We start from the raw sequence: 14,537 nt of genomic DNA on the forward strand, positions 1-14,537 counted from the left end.
TCAACTCCACCCCAATATGGGTAAAGACCTAGGAGGTCACAGTTTGGGATAAAATGTTTAAAAGTCTTGTTTCTACTTGAAACATTGTTTGGTGGCCCTTAGGCCTCTTGTATTCCTATTTTTAAAAATTAATAATTCTCTTCCAAGTTTGTGAAGGGGCTTAGCACGCCTGTCATTAGGAAAGGAGAGATCTCCCTTATTATGACCCCTGCCCACCTTAGAACAAGAAGGAAAAAGGAAACGAGGAACAGGCTTCTCAGGTCTGTTCTTAACCTAGTGCAAGACTGTAAGTAGGTGTCCTCTCACGTGCCAGAGACAAGGATGCTGAGGCCTTCACTGGGTCCTGAGGGACTCTCGGTGTCTTGTGGGTGTCTTGTCGGGATGCAGGCTATGGAACTACCCTCCCTGGCCTAGCTCACACCACGCAGGTCCATGAGGATGAGTCCAGATAGAAACTCAAGGCTAAAGCTGGAGCTATTTAATAATATAAAATACACTTTTGCCTTTAGCGTCTTATTGCATTAATTTTTCCCGGGAGTTTATTGGGCTGTGGCTGGGTCAGCCCACCCCAGCAAGGATGTGGGATCCTGCCCAAGCCCCTTTCCCTCAGAATGAGCATCTGGCTTTTCTCTGCAAACCTCGGCCCAACGTGTTCCCAGGAGGCAGGGTCCCTCAGGAGACCCAGGCGACTTCCCGACCCACTGACGCACCTTTATTCAGGAGACGACAGCTTTGGTGAGAAGGCTGGTTCACAGGTGGGACAAAGCAGCCTGTTTAGGGACCTCAGGCTGGTGGACCATGGGAGCAGTGCATCCCATCTGGTTAGAGGACGGTCTCCCTGGGGCCACGCACGCCTGCAAGTCTCGGGTGGGACACGGTGAAGGAAAGCACGTTCCCTCCTCTTCCGTCCTCCCTCCCTCCTTTCCCAGGAAATGCAGATCCATGGGCACAGCTTGGAGAACTTTCTGTTCCAAATGCAGACAGGCAGAAAGATTGTCCTGGACCAGAGGTCTCTCTCAGTTCAGGATTAGGGTATCAGGAGTGCAGAAGCCAAAGAGAAAGGTTAAAGAAGTGTTCTTTAAATATTTATTAAGATGCTGAAGAGGATAAAAAGGGCTTGGGGGAGACCCCAGGGCTAGCGTTGCCTGCATTTAAAGTTTCTCAAGTTTAGTCAGAAAAACAGTGTTTCTGAGGACTCTCTCCTCACAGAAGGCAGTCTGCCTAGTCGTGGGAATATCTCTGCAGTTAACCTATTTGGGGGAAACGTCTCCCAAATGCACTTAAAATGAACAAATTTACAAAACAGAAACAGACTCACAGACATAGAAAACAAATTTATGGTCACCAAAGGGGACGGGGGTGGGGATGAATTAGGAGTATGGGATTAATAGATACACACCACTAGATATAAAATAGATAAACAACAGGGATTTACTGAACAACTCGGGACTATATTCAGTATCTTGTAATCACCTATAATGGAAAAGAATATATACACAACCGAATCACTTTGCAGTACACCTGAAACTAACACAATATTGTGAAACAACTATATTTCAATTAAAAAATCTTTAATTAAAAAAAGAATACCATAAATTTTACTAAAGAATATGATGGGTAAATTTTACAAAAGAACTTCTCCCGGGAAAAAAAATAGAATAGAATAGAATAGAGTAAAATAATAACATAAAATTCACTGATGATCGAATCTTGATAACTGATATAGACAGAGACTAAAATGCATCTCTCCTTTTCTCTCTTCCCTTTTCTCTATCTTGTCCTTGCTCCTCCGGCACTGTCTCTATGTCCACCTCCTCTGGCACTGTCTCTGTGTCCAGCTGACAAGGGCAGCAGCTCTGGAAGGTGGCACAGGTGGGGTCCTGGGAAGAGCCCCTTTGCTGGGGAGACACTACTATACGAGGTTCTTTGATGCACATGGGGGGTCGGCTACTGCAGAAGTCCGTTAGACTCTGGGCTTTGGCACTTTTAACATCTTGTAGAAATGACGTGGTGGCTGAAATCCACTGCGAGAACTGGTCTGATTCCAGTGGGAGCTGATGCAAACTCCAGCTACTGAGCCAGAGATCCCCAGATCACCCCAGGCCTCAGAGGGGACCCAGCAGGCAGGGCTGAGCAAAAGGACAGTCTGAGAGGGGACAAGCTTTGTATGTGTCTTGTAACATTCATTTCTCTACAGTCCTCAGAGGGAGTCAAAGAATTAACCAGTATGACTAAAAATTGATCAGACGATGGAAATTTAAATTTATATTGACATTACTCTATGTATGGACAGTGTTAAAGTCCTGGCTTAATTTCATCCCCTGGCCTTGGATGACATGGAAAAGCAGAACTGGGCCTCCAGGTGGGAGATGGCTTGCCGTTCCAGTTCTTTCTACCACAAACCATCTCTCTCTCGGGCTTCACCCTCCATCCTGAACAGAGCAGTATGTTGCTGCCTGTCACTGGGGGACCCTTCCTGGTCTGGGGGTGATGCCATCTCTCCTTCATGAATACCATAAAACCGTCCCTTTGGGTCCCAAATAGCAGAATTGAGCTCCATGATGGTAATTGTCTTTCTACCCCATTGTTTGAGAAGAAAACCTCATCTCCTGCCGTTTTCCTGGGGACTGAGAAGGATCCGCAGGGTTTACAATCACTGGGACTTCTGTCTAGTGTCCTGACAACGTAACGTTATCTATGAAGGCAGTCCAGGGGTCACTGAAGACGACTCACGTTTAGGCGTCTAGAGGTGAGTATCTTTAAAAGCCTTGTTCCTCTCTATGCCCATTTTGTAGGTAGCCCACGCAGTGTGGGAATTAGCCTGGTGAGCTTTCTGGAAATGTCCGACCCTTCATGTGACTGTTTTTCTCACAGATGGGGGAGATGGGGAAGTTTGCGTATTTGCTGAAAGTCCTCCCAAGCTCCCTACACACCAGATTGTCTGGTGAGCTTTAAGGATCAAACTTATTTATTCACTTCAGAAGCATAAATGAGCTCTCTCCTACGTGTCTCCTTCAGGGGTAGTGTTTTAATAACTAACTCACAGGCAACACAAGGGAAGGAGCATTTACTTAAATAGCTTGTCCAAGTTCCTTCTCTGTGTGCTGGCTTTAGGCAGGCAGTGTTCTCAGGCCATCTCAGCGTAACGCAAGGGTCTGCCTGTCCGTATTCTATTTCACACTCCCAAAACACGAACTGATAAATATTCACCTTTATTATTATTCCTCTCAATACGATGAGAAATATTCTTCTCTATCCCCATTTGATAGAAGTGTCAATTGAGATTGGACAACTTCCCCAAGGCCACAAGACTGCTACGTGATAGAGATGAAATAGAGATGAAACTGAAAGTACAGAGCCAGGTCACCTAAACCCTACACACGCTGTCTTGCAGCCCCCCGTAGGCAACTTCCCAAGGATGCACCTGTTCCTCAGTGATGGAGCCGTGATTTGAACTAAGGTCTTTCTGACTCTCCAGCCCCACTCTTTGTGCTTTGCCTCCCCTTCTTTCAAGGTCCAGGGAGAAGATAACAGGCAGCTTTCAGGGTGCCAAGAGGCAGGCACTTATGCAAAGACTGCTAACACCTTCCCCAGGAAGGAGAAGTTAAGATAGTTAGCATTTGTTTCACGTTTTACATTAACAGAACACTTTCAAATGTTCAATGCTTTCAATGCTCTCAATAACTCTGAGAAGCAAGAATTGTTATTTCTGTTTCCATCTGAGAAAGCCACAGCCCAGGACTCAGGCCATTTGCCCAAAGTCACTGCATTCAACTCTCATCTACCTCATCTGGCTCAAACTCTTTCATTTTTCCACCATATAGTTTTCCATAAACATTTTACCCTTTAGGAAGTTGGGTTCTTTCTTTCCTTTGAAATGAATCAGAATCATCGTACCTTTTGTGAAGGTGAAATTTGCATGATTATAAGCATTTTTGAACGTTAGCCTGGCCATTTGATGGGTAAAACCCACTTCGAACCTGGGTTACGTCATTTCACCCAACATTATATACGAGTGGATATGTACAGGTGTATAAGATGCAGTATCTGTGTAATAATGCTTAGTTTCCTTCCCCCTTATCCGAAGTCTCCTTTTGCTAGGAGACTACACTTCTCGCACCGTTTCACAGATGTACAAAGAAATCCACTTGGGACTGTGCTTCCCACCTCAGGGATGCACAGCCGGGAGGGTTCATTCTATTACCCTTCTGGATCTTTCTGGCGTAAGCAGGAGTGGAATCCCACGAGGAGACTTGCTTCCTTACCCGGGCAATGATTTTCCCACCTGCATAAAGCCTGCCATTTCTCCAGAGATCTCTGCTGGATACTTTTCCTTCAACAATTCCTGCTTACTTAAAGGATACATTTGATATGCTACTATACAAGGTAATGTGATGCAGTGTTCCCAGTTCAACAGCCTCCAGGACAAAAATCACAAGAATAACAACAACAAAAGCTTCCAGGATGGTGATCAAGCCATTGGAAAAAGAACTGGGAAAATGTTATTAATTCAAAGACAAAGGAAAAATGAAATGCATTCCTAGAGAGAATGAGAAGTAGACTACCTCCTGTCTTTTTCAGGATCTGTTTCCGATTAGAGAGAAAGTTTCTGTGTCTCTACTACTTCTGAAGATGACATTTTTAAGGTGAAGTCAATTCCCCAAGTTAGGAAAATGGCTAGAAATCAGTGTCTCCTGACACTTAAATATTGTTAAGTGATAAGAAAACAAAAATAGGCTATTGCTCTAACTATATCTCAGGAATCTACTTCTAAAACATGGCATCATCTTTTTATTTTAAAGTAACACCCAAATGAAAGTTGAAACAATTTTCACAAAGAAGTAGCATGAGTTTCAAATTTTTACTACAACTTTAATGATTGTAATATAGTAGCAGTTACAAATTACATGTTTTATTTCAGAGATCTATAACATGGCTTCCTATACACTTTCAGTATATGTCTATGAATATATGTATATTATATTTATAATATATTAGAGCCTGTAAGTATATAGACAACTTTTTTCTCTCAGTAAAATATGTTTTGATTCTTGAAGCTCTAGAGAACAAATCATTTACGAGGAGATAAATTCTGAGAGATCAATGTCAGTTAAAAGTTTGCAAAACAGTTCAATAACTCCATAAAGCATGGACTTTTTATGTATTAATTCAGTTATTGAGTATTTATTGAACCTAAACTTTGCACCACGTACTACATTTGGTGCTGAGGATACAGAGATAGTATTAATAGATTGAACCCTACTTGCTGTTTTTGTAAGTTAAAAACAGTTAATAGCAATTTAGATAGCGATTTAACATGATTTAACGTAAGTAAAACATAATCCTGGTTCTCATGGGGCGCAGTCTGGTAAGGAAAACAGCCTTATAAACAGGTGTACGTGCAGAGTGAATAATTAGAGTGGATTTTTAATGGTAGGTTCTGTATTTTTAAAATACAGTAGGAGCTGAATGGGTCGACCTGCAACAGATGGGTGGGGTTGCAATAGATTAGGACACTGAATAAGCGATGGAGGGGCGGAGACAGGAAAGCAATGCATCATTTTTTAAAGGTTGGCTGTGAAGCTGAGCGCATCAGCTGTCTCTGCGGACGGTAGTGGTTCAGGATGTATTTGTTGTTTTGTTTTTCTTTTAAAGTGAGAGAGGAAGTTTCTGTGCTGAGCCGGAGGGAGCCCAGGAAGAAGGTTGTGGAGAGTGAGCCCGAAGAGGTGTGATGGGACAGTCTCTGGCGCTGAGAGATTGATTGCGTTGAGCGACTCTGTGTGCCCCGCACGTGACTTAGCAAGTGGGAGGCACGCAACCAAAGGTTTCTTGAACTGGAGGAAAAACAACGCTAGGTTCTTCTATCTAATTTTGATGGTACTTTGTTCTTTTCTAGGGAAAATAGCTCATGAGAGTCAATTCTGGGGAAAAATCTTGAAATTTTATTTCTAAATGCTTAGGTAACTCGTGTTATGAGGAAAGAAAGAAGGAAAGAATAGGAAACCGATATTTTAGAAAGACTTTGAACAGAGCCCAGAGCATAGTAACAGAACAGGTTGGGGTAGAAGCAGGAGAGAGAGCGGACTTTCGTGCAGAAAGAACGAGCCTTGCATGAGGAGGATTCATGGGTGAAGACCTGGATGAGAAAGAGGTATTAAAGATGAAAAATAACATAAAAATGAGAGAGGCTCTTTGAAGCTCAGAGCATAATATTCTAGAAAAGGCAGTAAGAAAACTGTTAGTCCCTGATGCCTGAAAGAATGTCGCTATTAATTACTGGGTGGAATACAAAGGTCGTCCCTTTGTCTGACAGAAAGCTGATCTATGAGATGTGTGAACGGAGATGGAGTAATGGTCCCAGTGTGCTGTGCTCTGCGAAGGCGGCGAAATGTAGAAGAAGGTTCGTAGCCGGGGTGAGTGGTAGGATCAAATTAACAGGAGAGACAGAGACAGAGACACAGGCAGAGGCAGAGACAGAGACAGAGGCAGAGACACAGGCAGAGACACAGGCAGAGGCAGAGACAGAGGCAGAGGCAGAGACAGAGACACAGGCAGAGGCAGAGACAGAGACAGAGGCAGAGACACAGGCAGAGACACAGGCAGAGGCAGAGACAGAGACAGAGGCAGAGACAGAGACACAGGCAGAGGCAGAGACAGAGACAGAGACACAGGCAGAGGCACAGGCAGAGGCACAGGCAGAGGCAGAGACAGAGACAGAGGCAGAGACAGAGACACAGGCAGAGGCAGAGACAGAGACAGAGACACAGGCAGAGACACAGGCAGAGGCAGAGACAGAGACAGAGGCAGAGACAGAGACACAGACACAGGCAGAGGCAGAGACAGAGACAGAGACACAGGCAGAGACAGAGACACAGGCAGAGACAGAGACACAGTCACAGGCAGAGGCAGAGACAGAGACAGAGACACAGGCAGAGACAGAGACACAGGCAGAGACAGAGACAGAGACAGAGACAGAGAGAAAGGGATCGGAGTGGTTCAAGGATACAAATAAATGAGAAAATTCTGAATGTGTCTTTACTTAATCTGTGATTTGTTTCCAAATATTTCAGGCCAACTCAACTACTTCAGAGCTTGTCCCCCAAGGAGCACTCCCCTTAGAGGACGAAGCTTGCACTTTGTCTCCATGTGCAAAGAGCCACCAGCACTGCTCTGCTTGTAGAGGTCGGGGACCCAGCGTGGCTCTGTTTCAAGTCCAGTCTCCAACCTGACCCCTTTCTTCAGCATCCTGTCTGTTAAGACATCGCCACGGATCTCAACTTGAAAACCACTCTGTAATTTATTTAGCCTTTTAAAAATGATCTATGGCTTTGGAAATTCTATTTACTAGGTGTCCAAGTAAGCCTCCTAATCCCAGTTTTTTTGTTTTTTTTTTATATTGGAGTATAGTTGACTAACAATGTTGTTTTAGTTTCAGGTGTACAGCAAAGTGATTCCATCATACATTTACAGGTATCATTTTTCAAATTAATTTTCCCATTTAGGTTGTTACATAATACTGAGGGGAGTTCCCTGTGCTATACAGTAGGTCCCTGTTGGTTGTCCATTTTAAATATAGCAGCGTGATGTACATATATACGATGGAATATTACTCAGCCATTAAAAAGAATGAAATAATGCCGTTTGCAGCAACATGGATGGACCTAGAGATGATCATACTGAGCGAAGTAAGTCAGACAGAGAAAGACAAATATCATATGATACCATTTATATGCAGAATCTAAAAAAAAGGATACAAATGAACTTATTTACAAAACAGAACCAGACTCACAGACTTAGAGAAGGAACTTCTGGTTACCGGGGGGGAAGGGTGGGAGGAAGGGGTAGTTAGGGAGTTGGGAATGACATGTACACACTGCCAATCCCAGGTTTTTCCATCCCCCGCACACACACCTCCCCTCTGCCGGCTCCCAGGAGACTTGCACTAGAGGTAGGTGTGCCTGCATCACCAATACGTGTGCACAGGGCTCTGGGTGATGCCAGGTGTGTGTCTGAATTACATGTTTGTTACCACTTCACGGGGGGCCCCGTGGTGCCGCACCCATTCCCACTCTGCCTCCAGTGTTCCCTTACCTGGTCACCAACTGGAGGACAACTCGCTTTACTGGAAGCTGAAGACCCCAGACTGGTAACTCCCTGTCTCCATACCCCCGAGGTCCAAGAGAGAGAGAGAGCTGGTCCGGGAAACCTGAGTTATTCCTAAGTGGACACGGACCTCCTCTCAGCCGGGGTCTGGCCCAGATCCTGATAATGGCCATGACCAGCCGAGGGAGTTTAGCAGAGCAACTTCACCTTTCTGAGTCTCAATTCCACCAAATGTACAAAGGAGACAATAATCCCTATGGATAGCTTTGGCATCTTAGCCATGTTACAGGTAAAATTCCCAACACTGTTTCTAGCTCAGGGAATCCACTCAATAAATGATACATAATTATTAATATTATGTTTGATGTGGCCTATATTTTCTCAAGTTTTCTAGAATGTCAATGTTCCCAAAAGACCATCTCGGTGTACGAGGAAATGGCTTATGACATGCAATACCTCAGAGTTAGTGTAACATGTAGACCAGAGTTGCCTGCTGAGGAACGCACCCAGGGCGGGTTGACGCTTCTATAGCACCAATACCTCTCTGTCATGACGTTCTACTTAAACAATCAATAGACAAATCGGAAGACCTTAACGATTTAGCATATTATTAGCATAATGCAGTGTCTGCTTGAAAGGAGACTTTGAACTGCTGTTGGAAATTTGAAGCAAGTGATTTTTTCTAAAGGCCACTTGGTTTTTTTGGCAACTCTCCACTGACAGCATGTTACTTCTGCTTTCTTTGTCAAGCCCAGAAAAACAGGAAGCACAAAATCAATTTGGACTGGGAGTGGGGCGGGGAGAGAGAGCTGTTTCTAGCAGTAGAGTCTGATCCACGTTATGCGACAGGAGATCACTTTGAACTTGGCCTGGATCCCTGCTGGCTGCCAGTTTGAGCGTTGCTGGACACACAGAGAAATTCTTCTGTACCTTTGGGGTTTCTGGCTGTCTCCCCAGGACCTGTTTTTTGTTTTTTTTTTTTTAATGCCTGTGGGGTTAATGCCTGTCCAGGACAGTGGAGTACATGAGGAGCAGAAAGCCTGAGGCAAGGTCCAGCTATGCAGTGAATTAGCTATGTGACCTTGATAACGTAAATCCTCTGGCCTCTGTTCTCTGTTTCTTCACCTATGTGAGTGATACACAAGGAAGAAGAGTCTCACATGCAAATTCCCAGCAGGGGATGTATCCTGGGAAAATGGAGGTGACCCAGAGAGCCTGGTTTGGGCTGTGGCCGGTGGGATATCTTGTGCTCAGTCAAAAGATATTCGAACTCCAATAAAAAATAGTCATGTTCCAAGACTGAACACGTGTTGGCCATCGTTTCAAGCCCTCTGGGCCGGGTGATGTGTAAGGTCTTCTTCAGGTTTATGATTTGGGCTGCACCCTCCACCGGCACCGGAAAGTGGCACCAAAGGATATTGAAGAATGTGAAACAGAGAGACTTGCCAAGTACCATTTAGCTGTGCATCATAAGAAAAGCTTGAAGTGTGTAAAAAATAAGCTTCCCTTAGTTATACTAATCCTAAAACAAAAACTATATTAATTTCAGTTTAATTACTATTAAATCTGGGATTAATGCATGGCTTTTCAGGAATTTTTTAACATAAAATAATGGAGTGCTTTGAGAAAAATGTCTATTAGATGGTATTAGCTCCAGAATCGTTTATCATCTTCTGAGCAGCTAGAGATATACCAGACAGAGCTTCCCTTAATGGCCATTCAGCAGGGACTCAATCCATCTGTCTCCATTAAAAGAAAGAGGAAGTGTTTTATTTATAGAAGACTAAAAGTATCCATTGTTGCTTTCTTCTGAATTTTAAAATGATGAAGAAACAGAGGTTCCCAAACTCTTTGGCACAAGTAGGACTTTATCGATCACTCCTAAGGCAAGGGTATCAGAACCTAGAAGGCTTCTCAGTAAAAAGATCACATGAACTTAAAGGGCTCCTTGATTCTGTGACTCAGGGTGTCAAATATACAGCGACTTCCTTAGAACCTCAGAGCCAGATTAGGATTTTTTTTTTAAACTTTTTGTTTTGAAATATTTATTGATTTGTAAGAAATTGCAAAGCTAGCACAGAGAGGACCTGCGTACCTTCACTCAGTGACCCCCACCACTGGTTACCTCCTGCGTAGAGTATGATATCAAAACTAGGAAGCTGACATTGGTGTGAAGTGTGGGGATGACCCTGTCCCGTTTTTGCATGTGTAGATTCATGTCATCACCACCACAGTCAAGATATGCAACTAATCTATCCACAAAGTTCTCCCGTGTGGCACCCTCTGTGGTCACACTCATTTCCCTCCTCGCCAGCATCCCAAGCCCCAGCATTAATTTGTTCTCCAGCTCCATAGTTTCGTCATTGTGAGAACGTTATACAAATGGAACCTTACAGGAAATAACACAGTGGCTTTTTTATACTGGATTTTACTTACTTGGCATAATGTCCTTGAGATGTTTCCAAGTTGTTCCATTTCTTTTAATATGTGTGCATTCTTTTTTTTTTTTTTTTCTGTACGTGGGCCTCTCACTGTTGTGGCCTCTCCCGTTGCAGAGCACAGGCTCCAGACACGCAGGCCCAGCAGCCATGGCTCACGGGCCCAGTCGCTCCGCGGCATGTGGGATCCTCCCAGACCGGGGCATGAACCCGTGTCCCCTGCATCGGCAGGTGGACTCTCAACCACTGCGCCACCAGGGAAGCCCTGTGTGCATTCTTTTGTATTGCAGGTTGGTATTCCATGGAACGGGTTTGTTTAACTCTTCACCTAGTGTAGGACATTTTTGTTGTTTCCAGTTTGGAGCTATTTCAAATAAAGCTGCTATGAACAAGAATATATGGGTTTGGGGGCTTCCCTGGTGGCGCAGTGGTTGAGAGTCCGCCTGCCGATGCAGGGGACATGGGTTCATGCCCCAGTCCGGGAAGATCCCACATGCCGCGGAGCGGCTGGGCCCGTGAGCCATGGCCGCTGAGCCTGTGCGTCCGGAGCCTGTGCTCCACAACGGGAGAGGCCACAACAGTGAGAGGCCCACGTACCGCCAAAAAAAAAAAAAAAAAAAAAAAAAAAAAATATATATATATATATATATATATATATATATATATATATATGGTTTTGTTTGGACATAGTTTTAATTTCTCATAAATAAATGTCCAGAAGGGCAATTACTGGGTCATATGGGAAGTGCATGTCTAGTTTTGTCTTTTTTTTAGCAAACTGTCAAACTGATTTCCAACACGACTGGAGCATTTACATTCCCACCAGCAATGTAAGAGAGATCCAGTTTCTCTGTGTCCTCACCAGCATTTGGTATTGTCACTGTTTTTTAATTTTAATTATTCTAACAACTGTGCAGTGATATGTCATTGTAGTCTTAATGGCTAGTGATGTTGAACACTTTTTATGTCCTTACTTGCTCTCCATATATATCGTCTTCAATAAAATGTCTCTTCATGGGATTTGCGTTTTCTATTTGGATTTTTTGTTTGTTTTTTTCTGTTGAGTTTGAGAGTTCTCTATAGAGTCTAGATGTTAGTCCTTTAACAGATATACGGTTTGCAAGTATCTTTTCAGTCTGTAGCTTATCTTTTCTTTGTCTTTTTTTTTTTCACATCTCCTTTCGTTTTATTGAAAAAAATTTTAGAAAATGACAGTTAATAAAGGGCACAAGCAAATCAACAGGGATATACTAGTGGAAAACAGACAAGATAAAACTAAAAATGCCATTGGCTTCTTTAATTGATTAAGAGCACAAAATGTAGCAGGCAGAAAGTCTCTTTTAAACAAATTAAAAATCTATGGTTTTTTCCCCCCAATTCTCCCCAAGTCAGATATATACACACCCACAAAAATGGTATGTGAAGGAAACTGTCATGCACAGGAAGTTGTATCCTGAATTAAGGGAAACAGCTGTTGAAATGGGAATTAACACAATAAAGTCAGCAACAGGTTAGCAGTTTTAAAAACTGAGTCTTCAAATGCTGCACGGCACAAAGCTATACCATATAAAGTACTGCTAGGTATGGAGGAGGAAGTCTGTACAGCTTTTAGCAAAACTGCTTTTCCAGAAAAGCAAATCAAAACAATGCAATCAGCAGACCAAAGAGGCTATAGCTAGATATCAGAGCTACAACTTATCATAACTGAGCTAGAAAATTATATTTATCCAGAATGGACTAAAATTTCAAGACGAAATGGACACTTTTTACATTTCTTACTTTATCCATATTAAGTTCTCTGATTCTTTCTCCCTCACCCTTTAACTCAGCGTGATCCAGCCAAAAGATGGCTGCTTTTAGAAGTGGCTGTTTTATTTTGCTTACAGTGGCATGACTGTCATGAAGCCTGGCTATTTCAGGCTCATACACATCCATGACCAGTGTCCCGCTGTGGTCAAAAAACTTGGCAATGGACTTGGTGAACTTGGCTTCCCTTTGCTGCTTTGTTCTTCCACTGATGACGGTCAGCTTCAGAGTGTATTTGTCATTGAACCTTTTGAGACTGGACGACAACTGCCAAATATCATCAGGACCCACCCCTGTGGGATCTTTCCTTGGGGCCACGAGAAAGATGCTCTTCTCCTTATATGAGGGATAAACGGTCAGGATCCCCATCATCACAAAATAGGATATAACGCACAAAGCCAAAACAGGTTTGGACTCGGGAAAGGGGTGCATATAGTCCCAAATCAAAGCCACTATAGCGAAGAAACAGGAGATGCTACAGACGGTGAGGCGACGGTCAGTGAGACCGCAATTCTCCACATACCTGTTCTTTTCCAGAAGTACCTTTTTGGCAGAGTCATCCAAAGAATTTTTCACAGCGGACCCATCCCATTTGTCAATTTTTACAGGCTTATCATCAATCTTCCACTTATCCAGCAAGCTGCTATGGCTACTGCCTGTCCCACAGCTGGCCACCGCCAGCCCTACTACTGCCACCACCGGTTCTCCCGCACTGTGCAGCTGTCACTGCCATCTTGCTTGCCTCTGCGTCTCCCTCCCCTCCTACTCGTCCCCTTTTCATTGCCTTAACAGGGTCTCCTGCAAAGCAAAAATTTTAAACTTTGATTTACCTTTTTTTTTCTTTTATGGATCAGTTTTTCACATGTGAGAACTCTTAGTGCAACTCTAGACCATGAGGTTTTTTCCTTATGGGTGTCTAATTGCTCCAACGCCATTGGTTGAAAAGGCTTTCCTTCCTTCACTGCATCACTTTTGCACCCTTACTAAAAATCAGTTGGGTGTCTTTGTGTGGGGCTATTACCTCATCCTCTAATCTCTTCCACTGACTCTAGTGTTTATCCTTCACCGAAACTATTCAGTCTTGATTACTGTAACTACATAATAAGCTTAAAACTGGGTAGACTGATTCGTCCCACCTTCTCCTTCTTTTTCAAAATTGTTTTAACTACTATAGTTCCTTTGCCTTTCCATATATTATTTTGGAATAATATTTTCTATATCTACAAAAAAATCTTGCTCTGAATTTGATAGGAATTGCACTAAACCAGGATATCAGCTTAGGGAGAATTGATTTCTTTATTATGTAGAGTCTTCCAGTGTATGAACAGATATTTCTTCCCATTTATTTATATCTTCTTTGTTTATTTATTCATCAGTGTTTTGTAGTTTTCAGCAAGTAAGTCTTATACATGTTTTGTTAGGTTTACACATATGTATGTTCCCACTGTTTTAGGAGGTATTGCAAATGGTATCATATTTTTAATTTCAGCTTGCACATGTTCATTGCTAGCATATAGAATACAATTGTTTTTCATCTGTTGATCTTGTATCCTGTGACCTTGCTGAATTCAATTATTCTAAAATTTTTTTTTGTAGATTCCTTGGGGTTTTCTGCATATAAAATCATGCCATCCATGAATAAGGAGGGGTTTAGCCACTTCCTTTCCAATTTGTACATCTATATTTCTTTTTCTTGCCTTATGACGTGATTAGAACGTCTAATATTACATTTGATAACAGTGGTGAGAACGGTCATCCTTGCTTTTTCCTGACCTTAGGAAGAAAGCATTCAAATTTTTGCCATTAAATATCATGTTAGTTGCAGGTTCTTTGTAGCTGTTCTTTGTCAAGCTGAAGAACTTACCATCTGTTCCTAGTTTTCTGAGATTTCAATCATGAATTAGTGTTGAATTTTGTCAAATGATTTTCCTGCATCAATTGATAGGATTACATGATTTTTGGGTTAATATTGGTGGACTGCCTTATTGCCTTCTAAATACTGAATCAGCCTAGCATTCCTGGATAAATCACATTTGACCAAGATATGAAATTCTTTCTGTATATTGCTGAATTATATTTACTAATGCTTTATTAGGGATTTTTTGTCTATATTCATGAGTGCTATTGGTCTATAATGCTTTTTGTTTTGTTTTGTTTTGTACTGTCTTTGGTTTTGGTATCAGGATAACA

At 42.6% G+C, this 14,537-nt stretch overlaps 1 pseudogene; it reads right to left on the reverse strand.

Moving 5' to 3' along the window:
• Positions 1 to 11,811: 11,811 nt before the first annotated feature.
• LOC137209875 (signal peptidase complex subunit 2 pseudogene) lies at positions 11,812 to 13,080 on the reverse strand (annotated as a pseudogene).
• Between the last annotated feature and the right edge of the window lie 1,457 nt (positions 13,081 to 14,537).

Source organism: Pseudorca crassidens, chromosome 17 (assembly GCF_039906515.1).
Source record: "Pseudorca crassidens isolate mPseCra1 chromosome 17, mPseCra1.hap1, whole genome shotgun sequence".
Classification (NCBI taxonomy): Eukaryota; Metazoa; Chordata; class Mammalia; order Artiodactyla; family Delphinidae; genus Pseudorca; species Pseudorca crassidens.